Here is a 27,357-nt window from a genome sequence, read left to right as displayed (position 1 = left end):
TTTGCCCTGATGTCACCCTCTCTCCGTAGTAGCCTGTGACCAGGTCTGCAGTCACAATCCGTGTGTCATAGTGAGTGTTCCTGTCTGCTTACATGGAGGCGCTTGTGTGAGTCAGACATGACGTCATCTATTCTAAAGACTGTTTGCATAATGTAATCCCCTAAAAAAGGTGAGGTCAGGGATCCGGAAATGAGCTGGTACAGGAGATGGCACATTACTGGCATACAATGAGCCTTCAGCCTTGTGTATAGCACCAGACTTCATGATAGACATAGACGGTGCACAATGCTAAGGCATACTGCACTGTACTTAAAGGGATATTACTAGAATAGGATCGGGGATATTGACTGATCGCTGTGGGTCCCGAGAATTGGGTTCTTCATCCTAAACAAAGCAGCGGTGCGCATGCTCTACCTCCATTCATTTCACAGAAGGCCGAGTACACCTATAATTTTGTATTTTAACCAGTTAATGACGTGTGCGCCAACCATGATGTCATTTATTCTAAAGAATATTGGAATAACGTAATCCTAAAAAGGTAAGGTGAGGTCGGGATCTGGAAATGATCTCCTGATACTCCTGTTCTTTACTGTTCCTTTTATCATATTTATCTGTATGGCACCAGTTCAAAGCCTTTTCCAGAAGATAAGATGGGTTCATTAGTTCTGTTCCTTTTAGTAAATACTTGGATTGAGTATAAACTGGATCTGTAGAAATTTGGACTCTACATTTTCCTGTTATTCCTTCTATTGAAAGGGTTCATTTAATGGTACCACTTTGGTTCTACCACTTCTCGACTTAGGCCGGTGTCACACTTGTGAGTGCAATGCCAGAAACTCGCATCAATGTCTGGCACTGCCGCCAGCACTCAGGACCGGAGCGTTCAGCTACATAGAAATACATGCAGCTGCAAACTCCGGTCCCGAGTGCTGGCGGCAGTGCCAGGTATTGATGCGAGAGACTCGCGGGAGTTTCTTGCATTGCACTCGCAAGTGTGACCCCGGCCATAGTCTTGGTATTAGGTTATGCTTGGTACAAGGCTACATTACTAACTAGCTACTATAGGACTTGCACATTACACAGTTTTGATCCTAGAAAGGTCTTTTGCCCACAGACATCAAGGTGGCTGAGATATAAAAGTTAGGATTAGAAAAAGAACAGTAGAGTCCAAAGTGCTGATCGTCTGTAGCGTTCACATTTCTTCCAAGCGGAGTTTCGCCAGTTCAGGAGGTATCAATTTTATTTTTTATTTTTTTCACCTTCCATTAGTGGACAACCCGTTTAAGTTCTTAACCCCTTCCCGACATGTGACGGTATAGTACGTCACATGTCGGGACCCCCGCTTTGATGTGCGCTCCGGCGGTGAGCGCACATCAAAGTCGCGACATGTCAGCTGTTTTTTACAGCTGACATGTGCGCGCAATAGCGGCGGGTGAAATCGCGATCACCCGCCGCTATTAACTAGTTAAATGCCGCTGTCAAACTCAGACAGCGGCATTTAACTACCGCATCCGGCCGTGCGGCCGGATATGAGCGCATCGCCGACCCCCGTCACATGATCGGAGGTCGGCGATGCTTGTACATTGTAACCATAGAGGTCCTGGAGACCTCTATGGTTACTGATCGCCGGTGGCTGTGAGCGCCCCCCTGTGGTCGGCGCTCACAGCACACCTGCATTTTAGCTACATAACAGCGATCTGATGATCGCTGTTATGTAGCAGAGCCGATCGGGCTGTGCCTGCTTCTAGCCTCCCATGGAGGCTATAGAAGCATGGTAAAAGTTAAAAAAAAAAGTAAAAAAAAATGTGAAAAAAATAAAAAAAATATAAAAGTTTAAATCACCCCCCTTTCGCCCCAATCAAAATAAATCAATAAAAAAAAAACCCAACCTACACATATTTGGTATCGCCGCGTTCAGAATCGCCCGATCTATCAATAAAAAAAAGCATTAACCTGATCGCTAAACGGCGTAATGAAAAAAAAATCGAAACGCCAGATTTACGTTTTTTTGGTCGCCACGACATTGCATTAAAATGCAATAACGGGCGATCAAAAGAACGTATCTGCACCAAAATGCTATCATTAAAAATGCCAGCTCGGCACGCAAAAAATAAGCCCTCACCCGACCCCAGATCACGAAAAATGGAGACGCTACGGGTATCGGAAAATGGCGCAATTTTATTTATTTATTTTTTTGCAAAGTTTGGAATTTTTTTTCACCACTTAGGTAAAAAAGAACCTAGTCATGTTAGGTGTCTATGAACTCGTACTGACCTGGAGAATCATAATGGCAGGTCAGTTTTAGCATTTAGTGAACCTAGCAAAATAGGCAAGCAAAAAACAAGTGTGGGATTGCACTTTTTTTGCAATTTCACTGCACTTGGAATTTTTTTCCCGTTTTCTAGTACACGACATGGTAAAACCAATGATGTCGTTCAAAAGTACAACTCGTCCCGCAAAAAATAAGCCCTCACATGGCCAAATTGACAGAAAAATAAAAAAGTTATGGCTCTGGGAAGGAGGGGAGCGAAAAACAAAAACGGAAAAACGGAAAAAGCTCCGGGGGTGAAGGGGTTAAATACTTACTTTTCACTGCTACACCTGCACCTCAAGACTTCCTCATCCTTGTCAACTCTTTTCGAACATCCTTGAGGCTCAGGGAAAAAAAAAAGAAATTATCCAGAAGATTTGTGAAATCTCTTGATCTGCCACAGTATCTTCCTGGAAAGTTAACACGCCCTGTGTTTTTTTTATATGTGACACTGGGATGTTGCATCATTAGATTTAGTCCTGGCATCCAAATATTCAGAGGACAGGGAATTGGTCACGGCCTGCAAAACGGCTGGCACTTATACTTTTAAAAATTATATGGCGCAATTCACTCTCTGTACCAACAATTATCCTGAAGGACCGAGTGTAAAAGTAAAATCATAGAAACTTTCATGTCTTAAGCAGCAGGGAATCACTGCTAATACCCATAACCGGGCTCATATAAGGTGCAGACTATGGGATTTTGAGCCGGCCCTACCCATATATTCTATACTGCACATCCTCAGCCATGGTTTAATCTCGTGAAATGCGCTGTATTAGTCACCGTATTTATGGCATTAACTGACTGTAATGACAGGGTAACCCCCGGTCCTGCTGGCACTTAATGATATAGCGCTAATTTTCCATAAGAAGGTCAATTTATACAAACCAATGAGAAATCCTGTCCCGTGATTGTCCAATATTGCCATAGTGTTAGTGTGTCCGTGATTCAGCTGGCAGTGACGACAGGCATAACGCACACATGCTTAAATTTCTGCCGTGGTTATATAATCTTACTGGGCTTCTTCCTGGGATTTAAAGAAAAATTAGAATGAAGGATTTATGTGTCTAATCCATTGTATCAAACACAGTACCTTCAATAACCCCAAAAATGTTCAATTATTGTGGGCAGAACCTGCTGATTTTGGCGGACCACCATCTGATGTGCATGGGGGGCTACCAACTCTTCCTTCATAGATAATGTCAAGATCTATATCCTCCCCTCTCACAATGGACAGCAATGAGCACTCAGTCAAGCCTAATCTTCATGCAAATGGGGGAGTTGGGAGAGATAGTCATCGGCCAAAGGAGCATTCATATGTATGAGCACCTTAATAGTAGGGATTGCAAAAGCTGCAATTTCAGCAGGGACTGTATTTCTTGGAGAGGAAGACCATTTGGTTCCAAAAGCAATGGGTATAACTAGGATTTGCCCTTTCTCCTTCATTTGTAGGGATCCAACATTTTGAACCCACTTAATCCTCAAACTTAAGGGGGTTAAAGAAGTTCTCCAGGAATAGAAAAATAAATAAATGAAACATTATTATAAATAAATTCCTAAGTATTAGTGATGAGCGAGTGTACTCCTTGCTCGGGTGATCTCCGAGTATTTGTTAGTGTTCGGAGATTAAGTTTTCATCGCCTCAGCTGAATGATTTACAGCTACTACCCAGCCTGAGTACATGTGGGGGTTGCCTGGTTGCTAGGGAATCCCTATATGTAATCAAGCTAGCTAATAGCTGTAAATCATTTAGCTGAGGCAATGAAAACTAAATCTCCGAACACCAACAAATACTCCCAGGACACCCGAGCACCGAGTATATTCGCTCATCATTACTAAGTATGTTTAAGTAGCAATTCTCAATTGTTTTGTCCACTGAGGTACTTACTATAAAATTAAGTTGTCCGCCACCTTGTTACACTGACATATCAGTCCTAGAATGTTAATAGCATTCCACTACTGAAGTAAGCTGAGGCTGCTCACACTGCTGTCCTCCCTGTCTGTCTGATCTTACACTGGAGATACCAGGAGTACTGAGGTAAGAAGAGGCTGCCGACACTGCTGTCCTCCCTGTCTATCCGATCTTATACTGGAGATACCAAGGGTGCTGAGGTAAGAAGAGAGGCTGCTCACACTGCTGTCCCCCACCCCCCCATCTATGTGATCTAATACTGGGGATACCAGGGGTGCTGAGGTAAAAAGAGGCTGCTCACACTTCTGTTCTCCCTGTCTATGTGATTTAATACTGGAGATACCAGGGGTGTTGAGGTAGGAAGAGGCTGCTGACACTGCTGTCCAACCTGTCTACGTGATCTAATTCTGGAAATACCAGGAGGGCTGAGGCTATGTGCACACGTCAGGATTTCTAGCCGAAATTTTCCTGACAAAAATCGGACATTTCTGCCAGAAATCCGCGGTTTTTTCGCGTTTTTTCATGCGTTTTTGATGCGTTTTTTGTGCGTTTTTTCCTAATGCATAGAATTGCGGGAAAAACGCAGAAAATGCGCAAAATTAATGAACATGCTTTTTTTTACCGCGATGCGTTTTTTTCACGGAAATAAACGCACCATGTGCACAAAACATGCAGAATGCATTCTAAATGATAGGATGCATAATGTATGCGTTTTTAATGAGTTTTTATAGCGTTTTTATTGCGAAAAAACGCGAAAAAACCTGAACGTGTGCACATACCTTGAGGTACGAAAAAAAAACCTAAGATAAAAGCAAAGTGAGCAAATACCCTTCAGTAAATAAATAGTAATAGTACATGAAAATAGCAGGGTACTTAGTTATAATAATTTTGATAAAAAAACATAAAAGCCATCCCACCACGTTAAGGTGACCATATTTGGGATGGTCCTAACTTGTAGCATTAAATCCTTACCATATGTTATGTAAATGTGCATAAGGGCCAAGCAGGACCGAGACCCTGACTAATGAGCACCCAGCCATGGGAAGCTATATAAACGTAATGTCCAGCTCAAAGAAAAGTGAGGCCATGCCCTTATTTGTACAGAGTGCAAAAACAAGAAACAAAAACCTAAAGAGATGAACTGGAATATAAGTTTGTATATCTGCCTATCTAATCTAACACTGGAGATACCAGGGGTTCTGAGGCAAGTAGAGCCCACTCACACTGCTGTCCATGATGTCTGTCTGATCTAACATTGGAGATACCAGGAGTGCTGAGGGAAGTAAAGAGGCTGCTTACACTACTGATCTCCCTGCCTATCTGACCTGATACTGGAGAAACCAGAGGTGCTGAGGTAAAAAGAGGCTGCACACACTGCTGTCTACCCTGTCAATCTGATCTAATACCAGATATACTGGGGTGCTGAGTTAAGTAGAGGCTGCTGACTGCTGTCCTCCCGGTCTATCTGATATAATACTGGAGAAACCAGTGTGCTGAGGTAAGATGAGGCTGCTCACACTGCTGTCCACCCTGTCTCTCTGATATAATACTGGAGATACCAGGGGTGCTGAGGTAAGATGAGGCTGATCACACTTGTCTATCCTATCAATCTGATCTAATACTGGAGATACCAGGGGTGCTGAGGTAAGAAGAGGCTGCTCACACGGTTGTCTATCCTGTCAATCTGATCTAATACTGGAGATACCAGGGGTACTGAGGTAAGATGAGACTGCTACCCACCACGTCTAACTGATCTAATACTGTAGATACCAGGAGTGCTGATGAAAGAAGAGTCTGCTCACACTGCTGTCCACCACACCTATCTGATCTAATACTGGAGTTACCACGGGTGCTAATGAAAGAAGAGTCTGCCTACATTACTGTCCACCATGTTTATATGATATAATACTAAGGATACCAGTGGCGCTGAGCAGTGGCGTAGCTTGAAACTCATGGGCCCCGATGCGAAAGCGCCAACGGGGCCCCCAAATATTTTAAATCTTTAATAGCAATAGTCTTTTTCTATAGACCAAAGGGACTTTTAGGGCCCCCTAGGCTCCAGGGCCCAGGTGCAATTACAACCCCTTCACCTGTTGTAGTTACACCCCTGGTGCTGAGGTAAGCAGATGCTGCTCACACTGCTCTTCACCTTCTCTGTCTGATCTAATGCTGGAAATACCAGGAGTGCTGAGGTAAGAAGAGGCTGCTCACACTGCTGTCCATCTGATGTAAAGGCCCCGTCTCACATAGCGAGATCGCTGCTGAGTCACAAGTTTTGTGACGCAACAGTGACCTCAGTAGCGATCTCGCTATGTGTGACACGTACCAGCGACCAGGCCCCTGCTGCGAGATCGCTGGTCGTGTCGAAATGGCCTGGACCTTTTTTTGGTCGTTCAGGTCCCGCTGACATCGCTGAATCGGTGTGTGTGACACGGATTCAGCAATGTCTTCACTGGTAACCAGGGTAAACATCGGGTTACTAAGCGCAGGGCCGCGCTTAGTAACCCGATGTTTACCCTGGTTACCATCGTAAATGTAAAAAAAACCAAACAGTACATACTCACATTCCGGTGTCCGTCAGGTCCCTTGCCGTCCGCTTCCCACACTGACTGACTGCCGGCCGGAAAGTGAAAGTACAGCACAGCGGTGACGTCACCGCTCTGCTGTTAGGGCCGGCGCTCAGTCAGTGCAGGAAGCGGACGCCGGGGGACGCGAAGGTGAGTATGTACTGTTTGTTTTTTTTACTTTTACGCTGGTAACCAGGGTAAACATCGGGTTACTAAGCGCGGCCCTGCGATGTTTACCCTGGTTACCCGGGGACCTCGGCATTGTTGGTCGCTGGAGAGCTGTCTATGTGACAGCTCCCCAGCGACCACATAGCGACTAAACAGCGACGCTGCAGCGATCAGCATCGTTGTCTGTATCGCTGCAGCGTCGCTGTGTGTGATGGGGCCTTTATACTGGACATACTCACACAGCTGTCCACTGTCCTGAATAACATGGTACATGGTTTGGTTTATCTCTTGGTTTCAGCAGTGGAGCTTCCTTATGCACATGCAGCGCCCCAGAGTCCTGGTCGTTGCAGTACTGTGGCTCCGCCGCTAAGGGGGGGCTATGGTACGTCTGATGGCACTGAAGGAGTTCATCTGACCAGGTATCACAGACACCAATACATTTCACAGTCTGGCCTCCAGGGGGAGCTAAGGGTGCTATTCATTAGGCCACTCCTCACAGTCTGGTAAAACTGGGGGTTAGGCAGGAAGTTAGGGAGAACGCTTACTGGGTTGGAACCAGGCAACACCTTGTGGCAGAGGGTGTTGCAGGGGAAGATTCGGTAGGGTCCCTGTCAGGGGTGGGATCCTGACAGAGGCCTGGCAATCAGAGAGAAAGCTACAGGACCGCGCCTGCACTTCATAGCGGCGGTGCCCTAAGAAAGGACAAGAAGCGAGATTTATTGTGCTGAGTGAGAAACGAGATCAACGCAACAGGGAGAAATACCAGTAGGAGTCGTGCTGTAAGACCGAGGCAACATCCTACTGAGGCGTAACTAACCGGTGGCCGGAACGCCGAGGAAGTACAGAGCTCTAAGCATTACTTCAAACCAACGGCAGGACAGAGAGCTATAGGCTGGCTGTCTCACCTACATCACCTACGCAGACATAGGGGGCAACTTGTGGAGAGGGGCGACTCTAGGGTCCCGGAAGAGCTCCGAGCCTTCCCGTCATACGGGTGCGTCCTACCATAAGATCTGGGGGACGAGATTAAGAAGAACATCAGAATCGAGTTGTTGTGAGGGAACACGAGAAACAGACACAACAGTTGTGGGGTACTATCCCGTAAGCACAGCAGGGGAGGACCACAACACACAAGCGCTAGAAGGAAGGCACAGATTTCCACCTGCGAAGGGAACTCTGGAGGTGCCATCGGACCGGCCGGACTTGCGCAGCCCGGTTAACCGTATTCCGGACTGAGGACCCAGAAGCCTTCAGTAAAGAGGTAAAGAGACTGCAACCTGGTGTCCTCGTTATTTACTGCACCGCACCATTACCACCACAACATCATCACTATCTCGCACACCTATCATTGTACGCCCCTCAGCAGGGTCACGGACCGGGTCTAGCCACCGTGACAACCCCAGAACAGAGACTCAGAGGCCCGGTACCGGGTACCCCTCGGCCCTGCGGCAGTTGGGCGCTACAACTTTGGCGTCACGAACAGGATCTACTTAAGCCTGAGGAATTGGGTCATGTGTGCCTTGGAACTGTGATTTATTATACTTGGACTGTGATTTATTGCAAAGACTGTGCTGTGCCATTTACCGCCAAAAGTTCCCGCCAAAAGTCGCCGCCATTGCAGCGCCACAGGGAGCGCAGAGGAAGAAGAAGGGCGTGCCATGGGAGGAGACTACCAAAGCGGCGCCAGAAGTAGCGACTGCCCCCTCCGACTCCTGCTGCAAGAGGACGACCTACCCAGCAGCAGAGGAGAACCGCCCCCTGATTTGCAACGGCGGGAACGAGGTGAAGAGGGAGCTCGACCTCGGAGAAATGGCGGAGCCAGGTGCATGCGTTGCCGCCGAATGCCAGACAGCGACGATGAGCAGCAAGTGCCCGAGCAACGGCGAGGTGATCCCGGCTTGCCCTCACCCATCAGAGGCGGACTCGCGTCCACCGCCGGTGAAGGACCTGAACTCCTTGGAGCCGCCAGTGGAGGAGCCGAGCTTACCTATCCCAGCCACGGAGCCATGGAGGGCGGAGCCACATCAAGAGGTCACTCCGGAAGAGCCGCGGTCTGGGCTGCAGCCGATTCCAGTGTCCTCGTCAATGGAACAGATCGACATCGGTGGAACCACATCAGGCGCAGGTATGGACGGCACCCCTACTCCCCCGGCCGATTCTGCTCTCCTGACCGATCCGGCTCCTGTGACCGCTCCTCACCCCAGCAACAATAACCGCGCCTTTACGGTGGAACGGGTGGTCCTCACCCCCGACGTGATGGGGAAGCTGGTACCTCCCCTACCGACCAAGATGGGGGAACCCATAGATGTGGGCCCAGACGGGGTGATCCTCCGGTGGGACACCCCCTGGAACGAGCCGTATGGAGCTCCGGGGGAGAGCCTCACCCTTGCTGTGCTCACTTGGGAACAATATAAACAATGTCTGATCCAACACTGGAAAAACCGAGACAAAACAGAGCAATCTGATATGCCGAAGACGCAACGCAGGAAGCCTGCGCACAATAGGAACGACATGGTAAAGCGGGGGACTGTGCTAGCCTTCAACCCGAAGAGGGGTTGGGGCTCCATACAGGAACCGGGACTACCAACTGATGTCTTCTTTACTAGTTACAACGTAAAAACTCCCTGCTGCAGTCGAGATGGTGACCCATTGCAAAGGGGGATCAGGTGATCTACACTCGCCGCCGGAATGCACAAGGATGGTGCACTCGGAACGTCCACCGGTGTGAGCCTGAGGGAGCGTCACCTGTTGCCGCAACCCCGGTTGATCCAGATTTGACAGATCTCGTTACTTTCACCACCGTCCGCCTTGTAGCAGCCGCCGAGCTTGCAAGCAGGGTTAGCCTTCAAATCCAGACACCGGCTGATCTGATGGCACCTGAGAGACCAACTACCAGCACAGGTGCTGCATCGGCCGGGGACAGGAGACCACCCCCTGCACAGCCACCATCAGAGTAAGCAAAAATGCTTTAATGATTGTAAATAGTTAACTGTTTTGCTGCTAAAACCCGTTTAGGGTTACTCTTAAAGGGATCCCTTTGTTGACCCGGGATCCCTATTGTTTTTGTTTGTTTTCTACTTTTTGCACAAGTTATCCAGAACTGCTGAATCATGAACAATGCATGATACAAACTCCTTGTATGTAGTTTGCACCTTCTTAAAGGTGCTTTCTACTGGTTTTACATAAAAAACGGACTCTTTGCGAAGATACGGTTCTTGGAACCTGCACTGGAGTCCTTGCTGCATACGGACTTGCAGCTTGAGAAGTTGCACTACCTCATAGAGACTTGGTCCCCTCTTAAAGGGGATGCTCACATCCTGCACTTATGAACAGTGTTGCCTTAAGATGGTTGAATGGCAATAATGTCTTGAAAAGAAAGTATTGATGATGTTGATATGTGAAAGTTAAATGTAACCAACTAGTTGATTGTAAGAAATGTTCAATAATGTTAATAGAAGAATGAGGACAGGAAGTGAACCCGTAGGGGTTAGTAGTGAGTCCTCCTAGGAGCCATATAGAGATGGCTCAGCGATCTTAAACTGAAAGAAAAATGATATGTTCTATACTGTGTATAGTAGTGGAAGGACAGTAGGCTCGGGCGGAAAGGAGCGGTCCTGTAACAGAAAGGAGAGGCAGTAGGTCTGGAGCAGTTAGGACAGGCGGTCCTGCAGATTTAAAGAAGGAGAATGCATAAAAGTTAATTAGCCTTATATGTGATATAAGAAGGTCTTTAGTGGATTTAGCGAGTACGTCCTTAAAGGCAAAGTTGGATTATCGTTCAAAAAATTTTGCACTTAGTAGAATACCCGGTTGGGTAAGAAAAGTTATTTATAGCAAAGTTATTTAAAAGTATTTAACCATGTTTGTAACGTTCAAGTGTCCTCACCTCCCATAAAGGGAAGCTCTGTTAAAAAGTTGACTTGTACTTGCATTTTCAAAATTGTATGTCTTTTTGCTGACATGTATTGTTGTTTTCTTCCCAGTCCAGGAGTACTGGATTTAACCGGGGGGGAGTGCAGCGCCCCAGAGTCCTGGTCGTTGCAGTACTGTGGCTCCGCCGCTAAGGGGGGGCTATGGTACGTCTGATGGCACTGAAGGAGTTCATCTGACCAGGTATCACAGACACCAATACATTTCACAGTCTGGCCTCCAGGGGGAGCTAAGGGTGCTATTCATTAGGCCACTCCTCACAGTCTGGTAAAACTGGGGGTTAGGCAGGAAGTTAGGGAGAACGCTGACTGGGTTGGAACCAGGCAACACCTTGTGGCAGAGGGTGTTGCAGGGGAAGATTCGGTAGGGTCCCTGTCAGGGGTGGGATCCTGACAGAGGCCTGGCAATCAGAGAGAAAGCTACGAGACCGCGCCTGCACTTCATAGCGGCGGTGCCCTAAGAAAGGACAAGAAGCGAGATTTATTGTGCTGAGTGAGAAACAAGATCAACGCAACAGGGAGAAATACCAGTAGGAGTCGTGCTGTAAGACCGAGGCAACATCCTACTGAGGCGTAACTAACCGGTGGCTGGAACGCCGAGGAAGACAGAGCTCTAAGCATTACTTCAAACCAACGGCAGGACAGAGAGCTATAGGCTGGCTGTCTCACCTACATCACCTACGCAGACATAGGGGGCAACTTGTGGAGAGGGGCGACTCTAGGGTCCCGGAAGAGCTCCGAGCCTTCCCATCATACGGGTGCGTCCTACCATAAGATCTGGGGGACGAGATTAAGAAGAACATCAGAATCGAGTTGTTGTGAGGGAACACGAGAAACAGACACAACAGTTGTGGGGTACTATCCCATAAGCACAGCAGGGGAGGACCACAACACACAAGCGCTAGAAGGAAGGCACAGATTTCCACCTGCAAAGGGAACTCTGGAGGTGCCATCGGACCGGCCGGACTTGCGCAGCCCGGTTAACCGTATTCCGGACTGAGGACCCAGAAGCCTTCAGTAAAGAGGTAAAGAGACTGCAACCTGGTGTCCTCGTTATTTACTGCACCGCACCATTACCACCACAACATCGTCACTATCTCGCACACCTATCATTGTACACCCCTCAGCAGGGTCACGGACCGGGTCTAGCCACCGTGACAACCCCAGAACAGAGACTCAGAGGCCCGGTACTGGGTACCCCTCGGCCCTGCGGCAGTGGGGGCGCTACACACATACTCATACGTTCCGGCCTTATCAACATTCTAAGACCTAGTACTAACAGTGTAACAAGGCAGCGACCATTTTAATTCTGTTGTGGTTACCTCTTTGCCAAAACCATTGTTATTTGCTAATTTTAAGTATTTAGGAACTTATCTATAATGATATTTCCTTTAATTATACTGTTTTTGTTTCTATTTTTGGGGCACCACTTTAAGTGCTGAAACTCCATCACAGATTTTCTCAGCATGTTCCTGACAACCCGCTCTGTAAGGAACTGTAATACAGCTCCATTCATATGGCCATTCGGGATCCCACTGGTCTAACTCTAATCAAAGAGAATGTTATGGTTTATAATAACGATACACCATACTATTCCTAAATGGAAATACTTCTTTAAAGTTGTGGTCCAATACTGGACAGCTCCTTCTTAAAGGGGTTATCCACTACTAGGACAACCCCTTCTTAAACTAAATGTTCTGCCCCGATAAAATAAATCTATACTCACCTCCCATTCCGAATCCATTCCAGTGTTGTCCGCACTCGAGGCTGTGATGTAGTGGAATGACACGTGATGCTCGTTGCCCAATTTGTGCAGGCATCACTGGCCCTGCCTTTGTACGAACTGAACATGAAGAGGGAGTCCAGGCTGCAGCTGATCTCGGAGTTCCTCTTCATGTTCATTTCGACAGTAGGCGAAGACATTGATACCAGCGCTGATTGGGCACCAAGAATCACGTGTCATTCCACTGCATCACAGCCCAGGACTGCGAGTGCCGACACCACTGGAATGGAGCCAGCAAGGGAGGTCAGTATAGGTTACTTTATTTTATCGTGGCCAAACGTTTAGTTTAAGAATGGGTTATCCTAGTAGTGGACAACTCCTTTAAATGCTAAAGTATCCCAGATAAAAATTACAAAACCCAGATACTCACCTCCCAAACTGCGCCATTCCAAGGATGTCATTGCTAAGTCTCCTGGTACTCACGTGACTCTGTTATGTCTCTTGAACACTGCAGCCTATCGGTGGCCGCTGATGGGCTGCAGCCTTCACAGTATCATCTGACGGAAGTGAGAAGGTTGAAGCTGATCATATCAGTGATGAAAGACCACCAGAAGACTCAGAGCCAATATTGCTGAAATGTAAGAAGGAGTTGTCCAGCAATGGACAACCCCTTTAACGTCAAGTTTTGAGATTTCTCATAGAATGCCTGTGCCGGCTGATGATGAGACCTGACGTGCCACTGTCAGTGGAGCAGTGCCATTTGTTTGTGTGGGAATTCCAATCACCTGTCTACTGATAGCTGCACATGACGGCCCCTTCTCAAGATGAGAACATGCTGCCAAATGCTACCATCAAAAAACAAGAAAATGTTCCCTTTTATGGGTGGTTACTGCCTTCTCAGATACAGTTAATGTAACACTTCCCTATCTGTGCATCTGGTGAGATAAAGCCCTTTTTTCTTTTCTAATGTTGGAATGACGTGTTTTGGATCAAAATTTACATCTTTCCCAAGTTCATATGTTACAGATGATCCCTCTGGTTCTAGAAGGGGTTCAACCAATTATCATCCAACCAAAAATAAATTGCTCAAAGGGGGCTCTCTCCCTAAAGGTCCAGGCTGTGAAGGGGTTCCTGAGTGTCTTATAGGGAGGGTTAACTTCCAATACCTGGAATGTTTTTGCCAAGCTCTACAGTTACTGGTAATAGATCTCTATGGCTCTTGACAATATTTGCTGTCTCCAGGAAAGGTCGGAAGCTCCAAACAAGGAAGTGAGTGTCAACCGTCCAAGATTCAGACAAGCAGCTGAGTCAACTGGAGGTAGAGCCTTGTGTGAACTTGTTAGGCCGGTTGTGGTATGGAGAACACTCCCAAAGTAAGGTCACTTCAAGTTGGTTTATCATTAACCCTTTTACTGCATGTTCCCGCGACAATCACACAACTCATCCTGTCTTCGGGGCAGTCATTACGGGCACCATCATTTGCTTATTTTTCCAAAACGTCGCCAGAGTGAGAAAACATCGAAGATTTGGATCATAATTTAAGTAGTAAGAGGAGATGAGCAAATTGTTTTGCCTGATTAAAGTGGTTCGCCTCTTTTATCAATCTCTCTTTGTTAGAAGTCCATTGTCCATAAGGTGACCACAAAGCGTTCCACTGCTGAGACCTCCAGTGACAGTGAGGCTGGATTCAGAGGGCAGTATTGACAATGGTCAGTTTGTGACCATAAACTGTGACATGAGCGGATCCTTGTCCAGGTCTGTGCTTGTCTGCATTGCGGATGGGTAGCGGAAATACCTTTTATTGCATTCATTATTGTGGTCTGTAAGATTAAACTAGTGCCTGCTGTGATATTTTCCAGTAGTCTGGATATGAAAATTGTCCATGTGCACTGGCACACTGGTTATAATGGAGCCTTGCTCTCTCTGTGTGCGATCCATGGTGCACAGGGACTGATTAAGCTCTTCTCAACAAATCCTAAGTGTTCTATTTCCCTGCAGGGCCATCCCAGGTAAAATAAAGCATTACACACTATCCATTCAAATCAAGTCATCTAGACTGAGATATGCTTTTGTAATCATTTCCTACTCTTGCCAAAAGTTGATAGTCCTGACTCAAGGATCTCCCTTAGTTGACTCCTTAATAAGGTGCTCATTGCTTAACCCCTTTCTGACATCGGACGTAATATTCCATCCATGTGCCCTGGGCCTATTTGACCATCGACGAAATATTACATCATCGCGATCGCCCGCACCCACAGAACGCTCCCGCCACTTGAACCCCCGAAATGCTGCGATGGAACACGATCGCAGTATTCCGGAAGCCGACAGAGGGCTGACAGCCCCTCTGCCTTTGGATCGGAGACCCCGCTAGCTCACGGTGCTAGCAGGGATCTCACTGGGTCTCATATTGCGTCCATGTTTGGCTTTTCTAAAGCGATGAGAGCCCTCGTAATTTACGGGAGCATGCCTCCAGAAGCACGGGTTGGGCATAACATCCTGGTGATAGCAACGTACTGGTCACTACAGCGTACTGGTCACTACAACGGCAGTTTGCAATTTTCACTCTGCAACATTCATTGCTGCTTGTTTCTGGAAAATACCCATGAAGTCAAAATCGTCACTGCACCTGTAGATAAATTTCCCAAATGGGGTCTCTTGAGGGAGGATTCTGCTCTAGTAGCAATTAGGGGCTCTGTATATGGAGTCCACAAACTGTTCCAGGAAAATCTGCACTCCAGGAGGCAAATAGCTCTCCGTTCCTCCCTAATCTGTCCGTATGGCTAAGTAGTACTGAATAGCAACGTATGGGGTATTGCCACTTTCAATAAAAATTGTGGGACACATGTTGGTGCCATTTTTACCCACTTGTGTGAACATTTTAAATTTTTTTGGGTGGTAATGTAGTTACGTTGTCTTCACTGCCCAATGGTATAAAATTCTGTGACACACCCATGGTGTCAACATGATCACTGCACCCCTAGATGAATTCGTTGAGAGGTGTAGTTCATAAAATGGGGTCATTTATGAGGCATTCTGCTGTTCTGGCCCCTCATGGGCTCTCCCAGTGGGTCATGGCACCTGGAAACCATAACAGTAAAGTCTGACGCTCCTTGCCTTCTGAGCTTTGCTCTGTGCCTGAACAATATTTCCTGATTACATGTAGGGTATTGGCACGCTCAGGAAAAAATGGACCTCAGTTTGTTGTAAAAAAAAAATCCTATTAGCCCTTAGAAAAATTAAAAACTTGGGACTAAAATAACATTTTAGTGGTAGAAATGTAATTTAGTCTTTCTTCACCGCTCAGTAAAATTTTGTGAGGCACATGTGGTGTCAATATGATCACTGCACCCCTAGATGAATTCATTGGGGAGTGTAGTTTGTAAAATGAGTTCACATATAGAGGGTTAGCTGCTGTTCTGGCACCTCAGGGGCACTGCATATGTGACAAGGCACCCTCAAACCATTCCAGCAAAATCTGAACTCCAATATGGCGCTTCTTCCATCCTGAGCTTTGCACTGTGCCTCAAAAGTAGTATTCCCCTAAATATGGGGTATCGGTGTACTCAGGAGAAATTGCACAACAAATCGTGTGGTGCAATTTCTCTTGTTACCCTTATAAAAATGCAAAATTTGGTGCTAAAATAACATTTTTGTGAGAAAATGTGATTTTATTATTTTCACAGCTCAACGTTATAAACTTCTGTGAGACACATGGGGGTTCAAAGTGCTCACCACACATCAAAATAAGTTCCTTGGGGGGGTCTAGTTTCCAAAATGGGGTCACTTGTGGAGAGTTTCCACTGTTTAAGCACATCAGGGGTCTCCAAACGTCATAGTGTCCAATCTCAATTCCAGCCAATTTTGCATTGAAAAAGTCAAACGGTGCTCCTATCTCTGAGCTCTGCCATGCGCCCAAACAGTGGTTTAACCCCACATTTGGGGCACTCAGGACTAATTGCACAACAACTGTTGGGGTCCAATTTCTTCTGTTAAAGAGGCAAAAAGAGTCACCAGTCTGCGCCTGCCTTTTGTATTTAAGAAAACAGCGTGCAGCTGCAGATTGGTGATTTTCTTAAAGGGGTTGTGTCCCTGCATCCAATGCTGAATCTCCCCTGCTGCTCCTGACGTAGATAGCACTGCAGGCAATCACTGCACTCTACATCGGCAGAGCCGCTAGGCTCAATTGTTGCCTGCAGCGCTGTTGATGTGACGTCAGTGCCGCATACAGTATCAGACACCGGGAGCAGCGGTGGAGACTCATGTCTGGGCCTGAGGAAGTTAAGTAAAGGACAGATTATTTTTCACTTAATGAAGTTTATATGGAAAACATTTCTAAAAGGTGACAACCCCTTTAAAATCTGTAAAAAAAATGCTTGCAAGTGACCCTAATGGCCCCAAAAGGACCCAACTCTGTATCAAAATTTGGGTCAGAACTTCCAAAAAAGGGCAAGACCTAGTAAAACAATAAATAACATCGTAATGCTTTTTTTCTTACTTGCATAAAGTTGACCACTTTTTTGGTCCAGAAAAACTAAAAAAATATTTAACTCAAGGTCCTGGGAAATCAACAAGAACAATACAAATGACCTTAATCCCTATTGATATTCAAAATAAGACATAACTTTATTCAATATCTTTAAACCCATGAAAAGACAGCCACAGTGAAACACAACAGACAACCGTGCTCTATAAATATGTCCCTGTCACAATACCTATATCACACTGCCTAGCAGCGGAGGTTGGCACCCTAATACACAAACGAGATTGGCGCCCACGCTCAGCGTCGGCTGCCCCTAAATCTCCTATAGTAGCCCTAAACTGGTGTCTCAATTGGGCTAACAATTATGCATCACTGAATAATAGATAAACAGGAGATAGAGGTTAACAGAACCGATAATGGCTGATGCTTGCCAAAGTTTAGACTGTGCCAGGGTTAGAGACACAGACAAAAAAGTGCAAAAGTGCTCATGTGTACATAAATAGCCTCACTATGCTGCTCTGCTCCCTGCTTTCACAATACTGCCTAACTGTGGGGGTTGGCACCCTACTGTTCAGCGGATATAGCACCCCCACTCCACGACCACGACGGCTGACCCTTGGATGCCCTATGAGTAGCTATATAGGCAGAAAAAAATAATAAACACTGATAAGTTTTACATTAATAGCTGTAACCTTCAGTAGAAAGTGGAGATATCATTTCAGGCCCAGACAAATTGTCTGCTAATGTTATTGCTTATGGATAAGTCATAACAGCAAGTGAGGAGAGATACTCATCATTATCAGATGTCCAGACACGCCTCAACGCGTTTCACCTTCACGGATCATCAGGAGGCTTCATGGAGCCATCCATGTGTCCCCATATATATAGGTTTACCCCCAATAAAGGATAGGAGGTACCTACTAGCCGACACTAGAGGAAGATCCTTCCAGACCTAAAAAATGTGTCTCCTAAAAGAAGCCTACCCTATCATTAATAACCAGCATAGATGTCAAAAGTGCGCTACCACTATATACCGAACTCTAATAACACGCACAGCGACCGCCATGTTTGTGGAGCTCATACAGCCACTAGGAACTAATGTCTCCGATATAGCACTAAGAATTACCTCTAGTGTCTTGCTGTACAGGACCTGCAACCGGCGTGCGTTCCAGCTGGAGCGCAGAACAATGCCGCATGACCGGAAGTGTGCGATGTACACCATACTCCCCTGCGCATGACAAAGCGCCGCATTGGCGCCGTCTTGCTGCTGCGCATCAGACGGAGAAAAACCTGATCAGCACACGCGTCACAAGACTTTATCCCCGCAACTGCGCATGCTCAAAAATAAGCAGCCTGGCCCGTACCAGCCGCCGCTACCCCACAACCTACCATCCTAGCAAAGGCCACAGCGGCAGCTACTGCGCATGTCCTATTTTGATTTCAGCGCTATTATTCAATATACCAGAAAGATAGTGCAATATCTAATAGAAGAGATAGCATACAGTATAGTAAAACCAAGCGACATAATTTCTAACAAGCATTTAACAGGGTAGCACTGCTCCCATGCTGGGAAGCTACACAGGATACGAATCCAGGGGAACATGAATGTTAGAATGAATCAGTTGAAGATAAAAGATGATTGATACTCATAACAATATTCACAGTAAATACTGTGCTCCCTGCTAAAAAAGACAGGGACACCAGTGACGACACGGCAGGTATTTAATAATCAATATATAATACTAATATTAAAACACAGGCCCACAAAAAAATACCCGGCCAGGGGAACAGACATCAGCTTAGGCACTGAATGCTAGCCTATATAAGGTGCATGGAGAGAGATGAACAGGGATAGCTTTTAAATATTTAAAGAAAAAAAGGGGAGTTGAATAGAAATATCTTTTAGTTGCCAATTTACAAGAAACAGGCATAGGAAAGATTTTCGTTTAATCCCAGCGGTGCAATAAAATTAACACGGTGGATCCATGCACATTCTTTTTGTAATAATAGCCTATCAAAGTTACCACCTCTTGGACATTACCCTGATGCACCTCATTCATGTGTCTAGCAATGGGAGTGTCACGTCTATGCTTGATATCACCCACGTGTTCACCTACTCTCCTCCTAAACTCCCTCCTTGTTTTGCCAACATAGTCTTTTGGGCAGCTACATGTTGCTGTGTAGACCAAGCCAGTAGTTTTACAGTTTGAAAAGTCTCGAAGGAAAAATCTCTTACCCGTAGATGAACTGATAATAAATTTACTTGGTTCCATAAATCTACAGTTTACACAGCCACCACATCTAAATAAACCACAGATTTTTCTGTCCAACCATGTGCCCTCAGGGGTAGCCCTTTTGAAATGGCTATGTACCAGATTGTCCTTTAAGGACCGACCTTTTCTATAGGTCACCAAGGGTCTCGGTCCTATCATCTGGATCAAATCGGGATCAGCTGATAGGATATCCCAATGTTTAGCCAAGATCTTAGTGACTCTTTCATTTTGACAATCATAGGTCCCAATTATCCTGGTTGTTTCCATATTACTCGTATGCTTCTTAGTTTGGGACTGTAGTAAAATACCCCTATCTTGTACAAGGGCATGATTAAATGCTGCTTCGATGATACCTCTTGGTTATCCTTTTTCAAAAAACCTCCTCTTCATATCTACTGATTGTTTGACAAATGTATTTACATCAGAGCAGTTCCTTCTTAGGCCATGTTCACACGCTGCGGGTTCCTCTGCGGGTTAATCCCGCAGCGGAATTGAAAATCTGCAGGGCAAAACTGCTGTGGTTATCCCTGCAGATTTATCGCGGTTTGTTCCGCGGTTTCCGCTGCGGGATTACTGCTGTACTATTGATGCTGCATGCAGCAATATGCAGCATCAATAGTAATGTAAAAAATAATAAAAATTGGCTATACTCACCCTCTGACGTCGCGATCTCCCCGGCGCTGCAAGCGGCTGTGCCGACAAGGACCTTCGTGACGTCACGGTCATGTGACCGCGGCGTCATCACGGTCATGTGACCGCGACGTCACCACAGGTCCTGTTCGGCACAGCAACTGAGACCGGACGCCGCGGGCAGCGCTGAGAGGTGAGTATAGCTTCATTTTTTATTTTAATTCTTTTTTTTACACTATTTTATGGTTCCCAGGGCCTGGAGGAGAGTCTCCTCTCCTCCACCCCGGGTACCACCCGCACATTATCCGCTTACTTCCCGCAACGTGGGCACAGCCCCATGGGGGAAGTAAGCGGTTCAATGCATTCCTATGGGTGCAGAATCGCAGCGATTCTGCACAAAGAAGTGACATGCTGCGGGTTGTAAACCGCTGCGTTTCTGCGCGGTTTTTCCCGCAGCATGTGCACTGCGGTTTGCGGTTTCCATAGGGTTTACATGTTAATGTAAACGCTTTGGAAACTGCTGCGGACCCGCAGCATCAAAATCGCGGCGGTTCCGCGGTAAAAACCGCAGCGTGTGAACATGGCCTTAGGGTATGTTCACACGTTCCTGATTTCAATCCTTTTTTTCAGGACTAAAAACCGCAGCTCTTGGCAGAAAACGCAGGTGCGTTTTTGGTGCATTTTTGATGCGTTTTTTGATGCGGTTTTTAGTGCGGTTTTTTATGCAGTTTTCTCTGCAGATTGTCTGTGTTTGACACAAATAAAGCTTTAACTGCAGTGGGGGAAAAAAAAAAGAAATGATGTCATTTCCTTGTCCAACCCTTTTCTTCTTCCATCCTCCATTTTGGGACTAAACACCAAAATGAGTGGACGTGTTTTGAATGACAGCGCTCCGCAGAGTGCTGAGCGTAGGCCGGATAACAGCCCGCGGATCCAGCTCTATCCAGCTATTTAAGTCTACGTTCACATTTGCGGTCTGCGCCGCAGCGACGGGCACCGCAGCGTCGCCGCATGCATCATGCGCCCCTATATTTAACATGGGGGCGCATGGACATGCGTCGCACTTGCGTTTTGCGCCGCATGCGTCACTGCAGCGCACGCATCCGGGCGCAGAGGACGCAGCAAGTTGCATTTTTGCTGCGTCCAAAATCAATTTAAAAAAGGACGCATGCGGCGCAAAACGCAGCGTTGTGCATGCGTTTTTGTTTGTATTGTGTGTTGTGGCGCCGACGCTGCGGCGCACAACGTAAATGTGAACATAGCCTAAGTGCCACGTATTTAAGTGCCACGTATCACGTATTTCAGTGCCACGTATTTCAGTGCCACGTATTTAAGTGCCACGTATCACGTATTTAAGTGCAACGTATTTAAGTGCCACGTATTTAAGTGCCACGTATTTAAGTGTCACGTATTTCAGTGCCACGTATTTCAGTGCCACGTATTTCAGTGCCACGTATTTCTTTGCCACGTATCACGTATTTCAGTGCCACGTATTTAAGTGCCACGTATTTAAGTGCCACGTATGTAAGTGCCACGTATTTCAGTGCCACGTATTTAAGTGCCACGTATTTCAGTGCCACGTATTTCAGTGCCATGTATTTCAGTGCCACGTATTTCAGTGCCACGTATCACGTATTTCAGTGCCACGTATTTAAGTGCCACGTATTTCAGTGCCACGTATTTAAGTGCCACGTATTTCAGTGCCACGTATTTCAGTGCCATGTATTTCAGTGCCATGTATCACGTATTTCAGTGCCACGTATTTAAGTGCCACGTATTTAAGTGCCACGTATCACGTATTTCAGTGCCACGTATTTCAGTGCCACGTATTTCAGTGCCACGTATCACGTATTTAAGTGCCACGTATTTCAGTGCCACGTATCACGTATTTAAGTGCCACGTATTTCAGTGCCACGTATTTAAGTGCCACGTATCACGTATTTCAGTGCCACGTATTTAAGTGCCACGTATCACGTATTTCAGTGCCACGTATTTAAGTGCCACGTATTTAAGTGCCACGTATCACATATTTAAGTGACACGTATCACGTATTTAAGTGCCACGTATCACATATTTAAGTGACACGTATCACATATTTAAGTGACACGTATCACGTATTTAAGTGACACGTATCACGTATTTAATTGCCACGTATTTAAGTGCCACGTATCACGTATCCCACGAAGATCTTCCATGGAGAACAGACACATCCAGAGATATGTCTGCTCTCCACGGCTGCAGCAACACACTGACAGGAGCCATAGTTCCTGTCGGTGTGTCACTGCGCATGCGCGAGCGAGTTTACCGGCGGTCATTGACCCCGGCACTCTCGCTTAACGGCAGTGCTGCGTGGGAAAGTTCAACGCAGCTGTACTGCCGTTAACCGAGACGCCGGAGTCATTGAACTCCGGAACAGTATGCGATACACTGCTAGGAGCTTCGCTCCTGGCAGTGTATCGCCGGAGAGCAGCCGATCGGCGTGGGACACTCGTTTTATGGATTCTGCGGACAGGGAGTATGAATTTGATTTTTTATTTTGGGATTTTTTCCTGGAGGATCGAGGGCTTCGCCTACAAGTGTGCTGTTGGTGAGTATATACTCTGTGTTATATGTTGTATGTACTGTACTGTGTGTCATGTATGTGTATTGTGTGTGTTTTGTGTAACTTTACAACTGTGCTAAGTCGCCGGACACAGGGACAACTCTCCCATCCTAATACCGGATGGGAGTAGTAGTCCCATACGGCGACTTAGCACAATGGTGGCACTAGCGTCGCATGGGGACACGCACACACACACGCACACACACAGACACACACACATGCACACACACACACATACACACACATACATACACACACACACACACACACACATACCAAATCAATCAAACGGCCGACACGATCCCCATGCGACGGTATGCCTCCATGTCTCTCCGTCCAAGCACTTCCGCCCACGCACTTCCGGCCGCTTCCCCGCACTTCCTGCTGCAGCGGTTCTGCACCACAAACCGCAATAAAACCCGCAGATATATTTTTGATCTGCGGGTTTTACTGCGGGTTTGACCTCACAATGGAGGTCTATGGGTGCAGAACCGCTGCTGTTTCGGGCAAAGAAGTGACATGCTCCTTCTTTTTTCCCGCAGCTATTCAGCGCGGCTTTTTTTTTTAAATTCAGGATCATGTGCACAGTGGTTCCTGTTTTCCATAGGGTACATTGTACTGTACCCTGCATGGAAAAAAGCTGCGGAACCGCAGCGGCAAAACCGCTGCGGTTCCGCGGTAAAAAACGCACTGTGTGAACATGGCCTTAGTCTCAAGAACTCACCTTTAGGGATGCCACGTTTTAAAGCTCTCGGATGATGGCTCTCCCATCTTAGCAGACTGTTGCTGCTCGTGGGATTTCGAAAGATCTGAGTTTTAAGTGAACCATCACTATTTTTTTGGATCTGAACATCCAGAAGCGATAAGGCTTCCTGATTAATTTCATAAGTGAACTTCATGCCAATAGTGTTTTCATTTAGTTCTTGTATAAACTCCGTAAACAACTGTTTTGCACCCTGCCATATGACAAATATGTCATTAATAAATCTGTACCAGACCACCACACATTGATGCCACCATCTGAACTCATCTGTGAAGACAATTGTTTCCTCCCACCTGCCCAGGAACAGGTTAGCGTATGATGGGGCGCAGGGACTCCCCATAGCCGTGCCCCTGAGCTGCTGGAAGTACTTCCTGTAAAACACAAAATGATTTTTTGTAAGTGTAAAGTGTAGGAGGTCTAGTACAAATTGGCTATGGGCCTCACATTGGACTGCTCTTGTTCTCAGGAAGTTCTGCACTGCTTTCAAACCTGCTTTCCACGTCAATAGAGGCCAAGAAGGAATCCTCTACAAGATGTATACCCTCCAATCTGAGAAGCAGATCTAATGTGTCTCTAATATACGACGGAAGGGCCAAAACAAATGGTCTTAGTATTTCATCAATATAGATAGGAGGAGTTCGGTATATAGTGGTAGCGCACTTTTGACATCTATGCTGGTTTTTAATGATAGGGTAGGCTTCTTTTAGGAGACACATTTTTTAGGTCTGGAAGGATCTTCCTCCAGTGTCAGCTAGTAGGTACCTCCTATCCTTTATTGGGGGTGAACCTATATATATATGGGGACACATGGATGGCTCCATGAAGCAACCATATATCATGGCCTCCTGATGATCCGTGAAGGTGAAACACGTTGAGGCGTGTCTGGACATCTGATAATGATGAGTATCTCTCCTCACTTGCTGTTATGACTTATCCATAAGCAATAATATTAGCAGACAATTTGTCTGGGCCTGAAATGATATCTCCACTTTCTACTGAAGGTTACGGCTATTAATGTAAAACTTATCAGTGTTTATTATTTTTTCCTGCCTATATAGCTACTCATAGGGCATCCAAGGGTCAGCCGTCGTGGAGTGGGGGTGCTATATCCGCTGAACAGTAGGGTGCCAACCCCCACAGTTAGGCAGTATTGTGAAAGCAGGGAGCAGAGCAGCATAGTCAGGCTATTTATGTACACATGAGCACTTTTGCACTTTTTTTGTCTGTGTCTCTCACCCTGCCACAGTCTAAACTTTGGCAAGCATCAGCCATTATCGGCTCTGTTAACCTCTATCTCCTGTTTATCTATTTTTCAGTGATGTATAATTGTTAGCCCAATTGAGACACCAGTATAAGGCTACTATAGGAGATTTAGGGGCAGCCGACGCTGAGCGTGGGCGCCAATCTCGTTTGTGTATTAGGGTGCCAACCTCCGCTGGTAGGCAGTGTGATATAGGTATTGTGACAGGGGCATATTTAGAGAGCACAGTTGTCTGTTGTGTTTCACTGTGGTTGTCTTTTCATGGGTTTAAAGATATTGAATAAAGTTATGTCTCACTTTTTTGGTCCCCCTCAAAAAAATACATATGTAAGAGATATATGTTTTTTACTCCATTATTCTCGACGGGAGACGTATTGATACATATATCTGTACATTTCAATACATCTAAAATATATATGGTTTCCGGCCTTTTCCATTAAAAGATAATTGAAAAAAATAAATAAAATAAAAATAAACGGATATTTATTTAAAAACAAAAACAAGTAGACGAATGTAGATGACGTATATGTGAGAGAGACGTAGTTCGCAAGCACTTTCATATGGTTTTGACATGTAAGTCTTCTATTACCTGGGACGTATGGCTTTCTTTACCATCTCAAGATGTCATCATCTTACACCCTGAATAGTGTAGAAGCTGAAAAGGTGATGAATTATTGGCGCCACCGTGAGGCCATTCCTGTTAGCGTGTTGTCTACAATAGCACTTATTAGATCACATTTTTTTCCCAATACGTCCTGTATAGGCTGCTCGATATAAATTAGATCTAAATTGTGAATCTACTATATAATTGTCTAAGGGTCACTTCCGTCTTTCTGTCTGTCCTTCTGTCTTTCTTTCTGTCTGTCACGGAAATCCTAAGTCGCTGATTGGTCGCGGCAAAACAGCCACGACCAATCAGCGACGGGGACACAGTCCGGCGGCAGAATGGCCGCTCCTTACTCCCCGCAGTCAGTGCCCGCTCCGTACTCCCCTCCAGTCAGCGCTCACACAGGGTTAATGGCAGCGTTAACGGACCGCGTTATGCCGCGGTGTAACGCACTCCGTTAATGCTGCTATTAACCCTGTGTGACCAACTTTGTACTATTGATGCTGCCTATGCTGTGTTATACACTACGTGGGCTGTGGTATACACTACGTGGGCTGTGTTATATACTGCGTGTGTGGGCTGTTATATACTACGTGAGCAGTGTTATATGCTACGTGGGCTGTTATAAACTACGTGGCTGTGTTATATGCTATGTGGGCTGTTATACACTCCGTGGGCTGTGCTATATACTCTGTGGGCTGTGTTATATACTACGTGGCTGTGCTATATACTCCGTGGGCTGTGCTATATACTCCGTGGGCTGTGCTATATACTACGTGGCTGTGCTATATACTACGTGGCTGTGCTATATACTACGTGGCTGTGCTATGTACTACGTGGCTGTGCTATTTACTACGTGGGCTGTTATATACTACGTGGCTGTGCTATATACTACGTGGCCGGCCGCGAACAATCAGCGACAGGCGCAGTCCGGCCGCGAATTGGCGCGGGATTTGAACCACGCTTCGCTAATTGGTCGCGATTGGCCGAATCCTGTGTATTTAATGTATTATTCTAAAATCCTCATAAATAAACTACATACATATTCTAGAATACCCGATGCGTTAGAATCGGGCTACCATCTAGTATAATATATTCACAAACTTCATTTGAAAAGTGGATTTTATCAAATTGTATTTTTATGCATTTTTTTATGACTTTAGGTGGAAACTTTCATTACATGTCATAACAATCTTTTTTTTTCAGCTGGTGGAGCAGGAATATCCATACGCTGGACTATGAAAGTGATGGATTATTTGGATTATTATGATATCATTGTATTATCTTATTTCACATTAGTAACATTTACAAGTTACACACGATGAGCACATTAAAATAAAGCCAGATACAATATTATCTTACACTATTTATGCTTGACACACGATCACTTATTACTGGGGTTAGGGAGGTTCCGAATTTTTTTCCCACAGTGTTAAAAAGAAGAAGAAAAAACTCAAAAAAATTCCAATAGCAAAATTAATTGGGAAATCAAAATACAATGATCACATTGGAACCAAAATCAATAATCATTTTTTCTATGGGCCTATAGACTTGCATTGCAGATTTTTATTTGACCCTCGGGTCAAAATCGGACATGTATCCGAATTTTTCTACGGACCACTCTGCATGAGCAAAAAAAAAAAAATCGACATGTGCACAGCCACATAGAATATCCAGGACCAGATATCACCACCCTACTAACCAAAATCCCACAATGTCTGTCTGCTATTTTATCCTTCTTCTCCGCTAGATTTCTAAAACTTAACATTGACAAAACAGAATTCATTATCTTTCCCCCATCTCACTTGACTCCCACAGCAGACCTATAGTAAATGGCTGCTCACTCTCCCCAGACCCACAAGCTCGCTGCCTCGGGGTAATCCTTGACACTGATCTCTCCTTCAAACCACATATCCAAGCCCTTCCCACTTCCTGCCGACTTCAACTCAAAAATATTTCCCAGATCCGTACATTCCTCAACCAAGAACCTACAAAAACCCTAGTCCATGCGCTCATCATCTCCCGCCTTGACTACTGCAACCTCCTGCTCTGTGGCCTCCGTTCTAACACTCTCGCACCCCTCCAATCTATTCTAAACTCTGCTGCCCGACTAATCCACCTGTCCCCCCAT

At 45.9% G+C, this 27,357-nt stretch overlaps 1 long non-coding RNA gene across 1 annotated transcript in view; it reads left to right on the top strand.

Annotated features, from left to right (window-relative positions):
- LOC143805828 (uncharacterized) overlaps nucleotides 1–27,154 on the top strand; it is a 32,979-nt gene extending 5,825 nt beyond the window's left edge. Inside the window, exon 3 of the long non-coding RNA XR_013221340.1 lies at nucleotides 26,433–27,154. This is a non-coding gene — a long non-coding RNA (uncharacterized LOC143805828). The remainder of the gene's footprint in view (nucleotides 1–26,432) is intronic.
- Nucleotides 27,155–27,357: the final 203 nt, after the last annotated feature.

This window comes from Ranitomeya variabilis, chromosome 2, assembly GCF_051348905.1.
Source record: "Ranitomeya variabilis isolate aRanVar5 chromosome 2, aRanVar5.hap1, whole genome shotgun sequence".
NCBI lineage: Eukaryota > Metazoa > Chordata > Amphibia > Anura > Dendrobatidae > Ranitomeya > Ranitomeya variabilis.
Note: the sequence above shows the minus strand (reverse complement) of the source record. Positions and strands in the feature narration are given on the sequence as shown.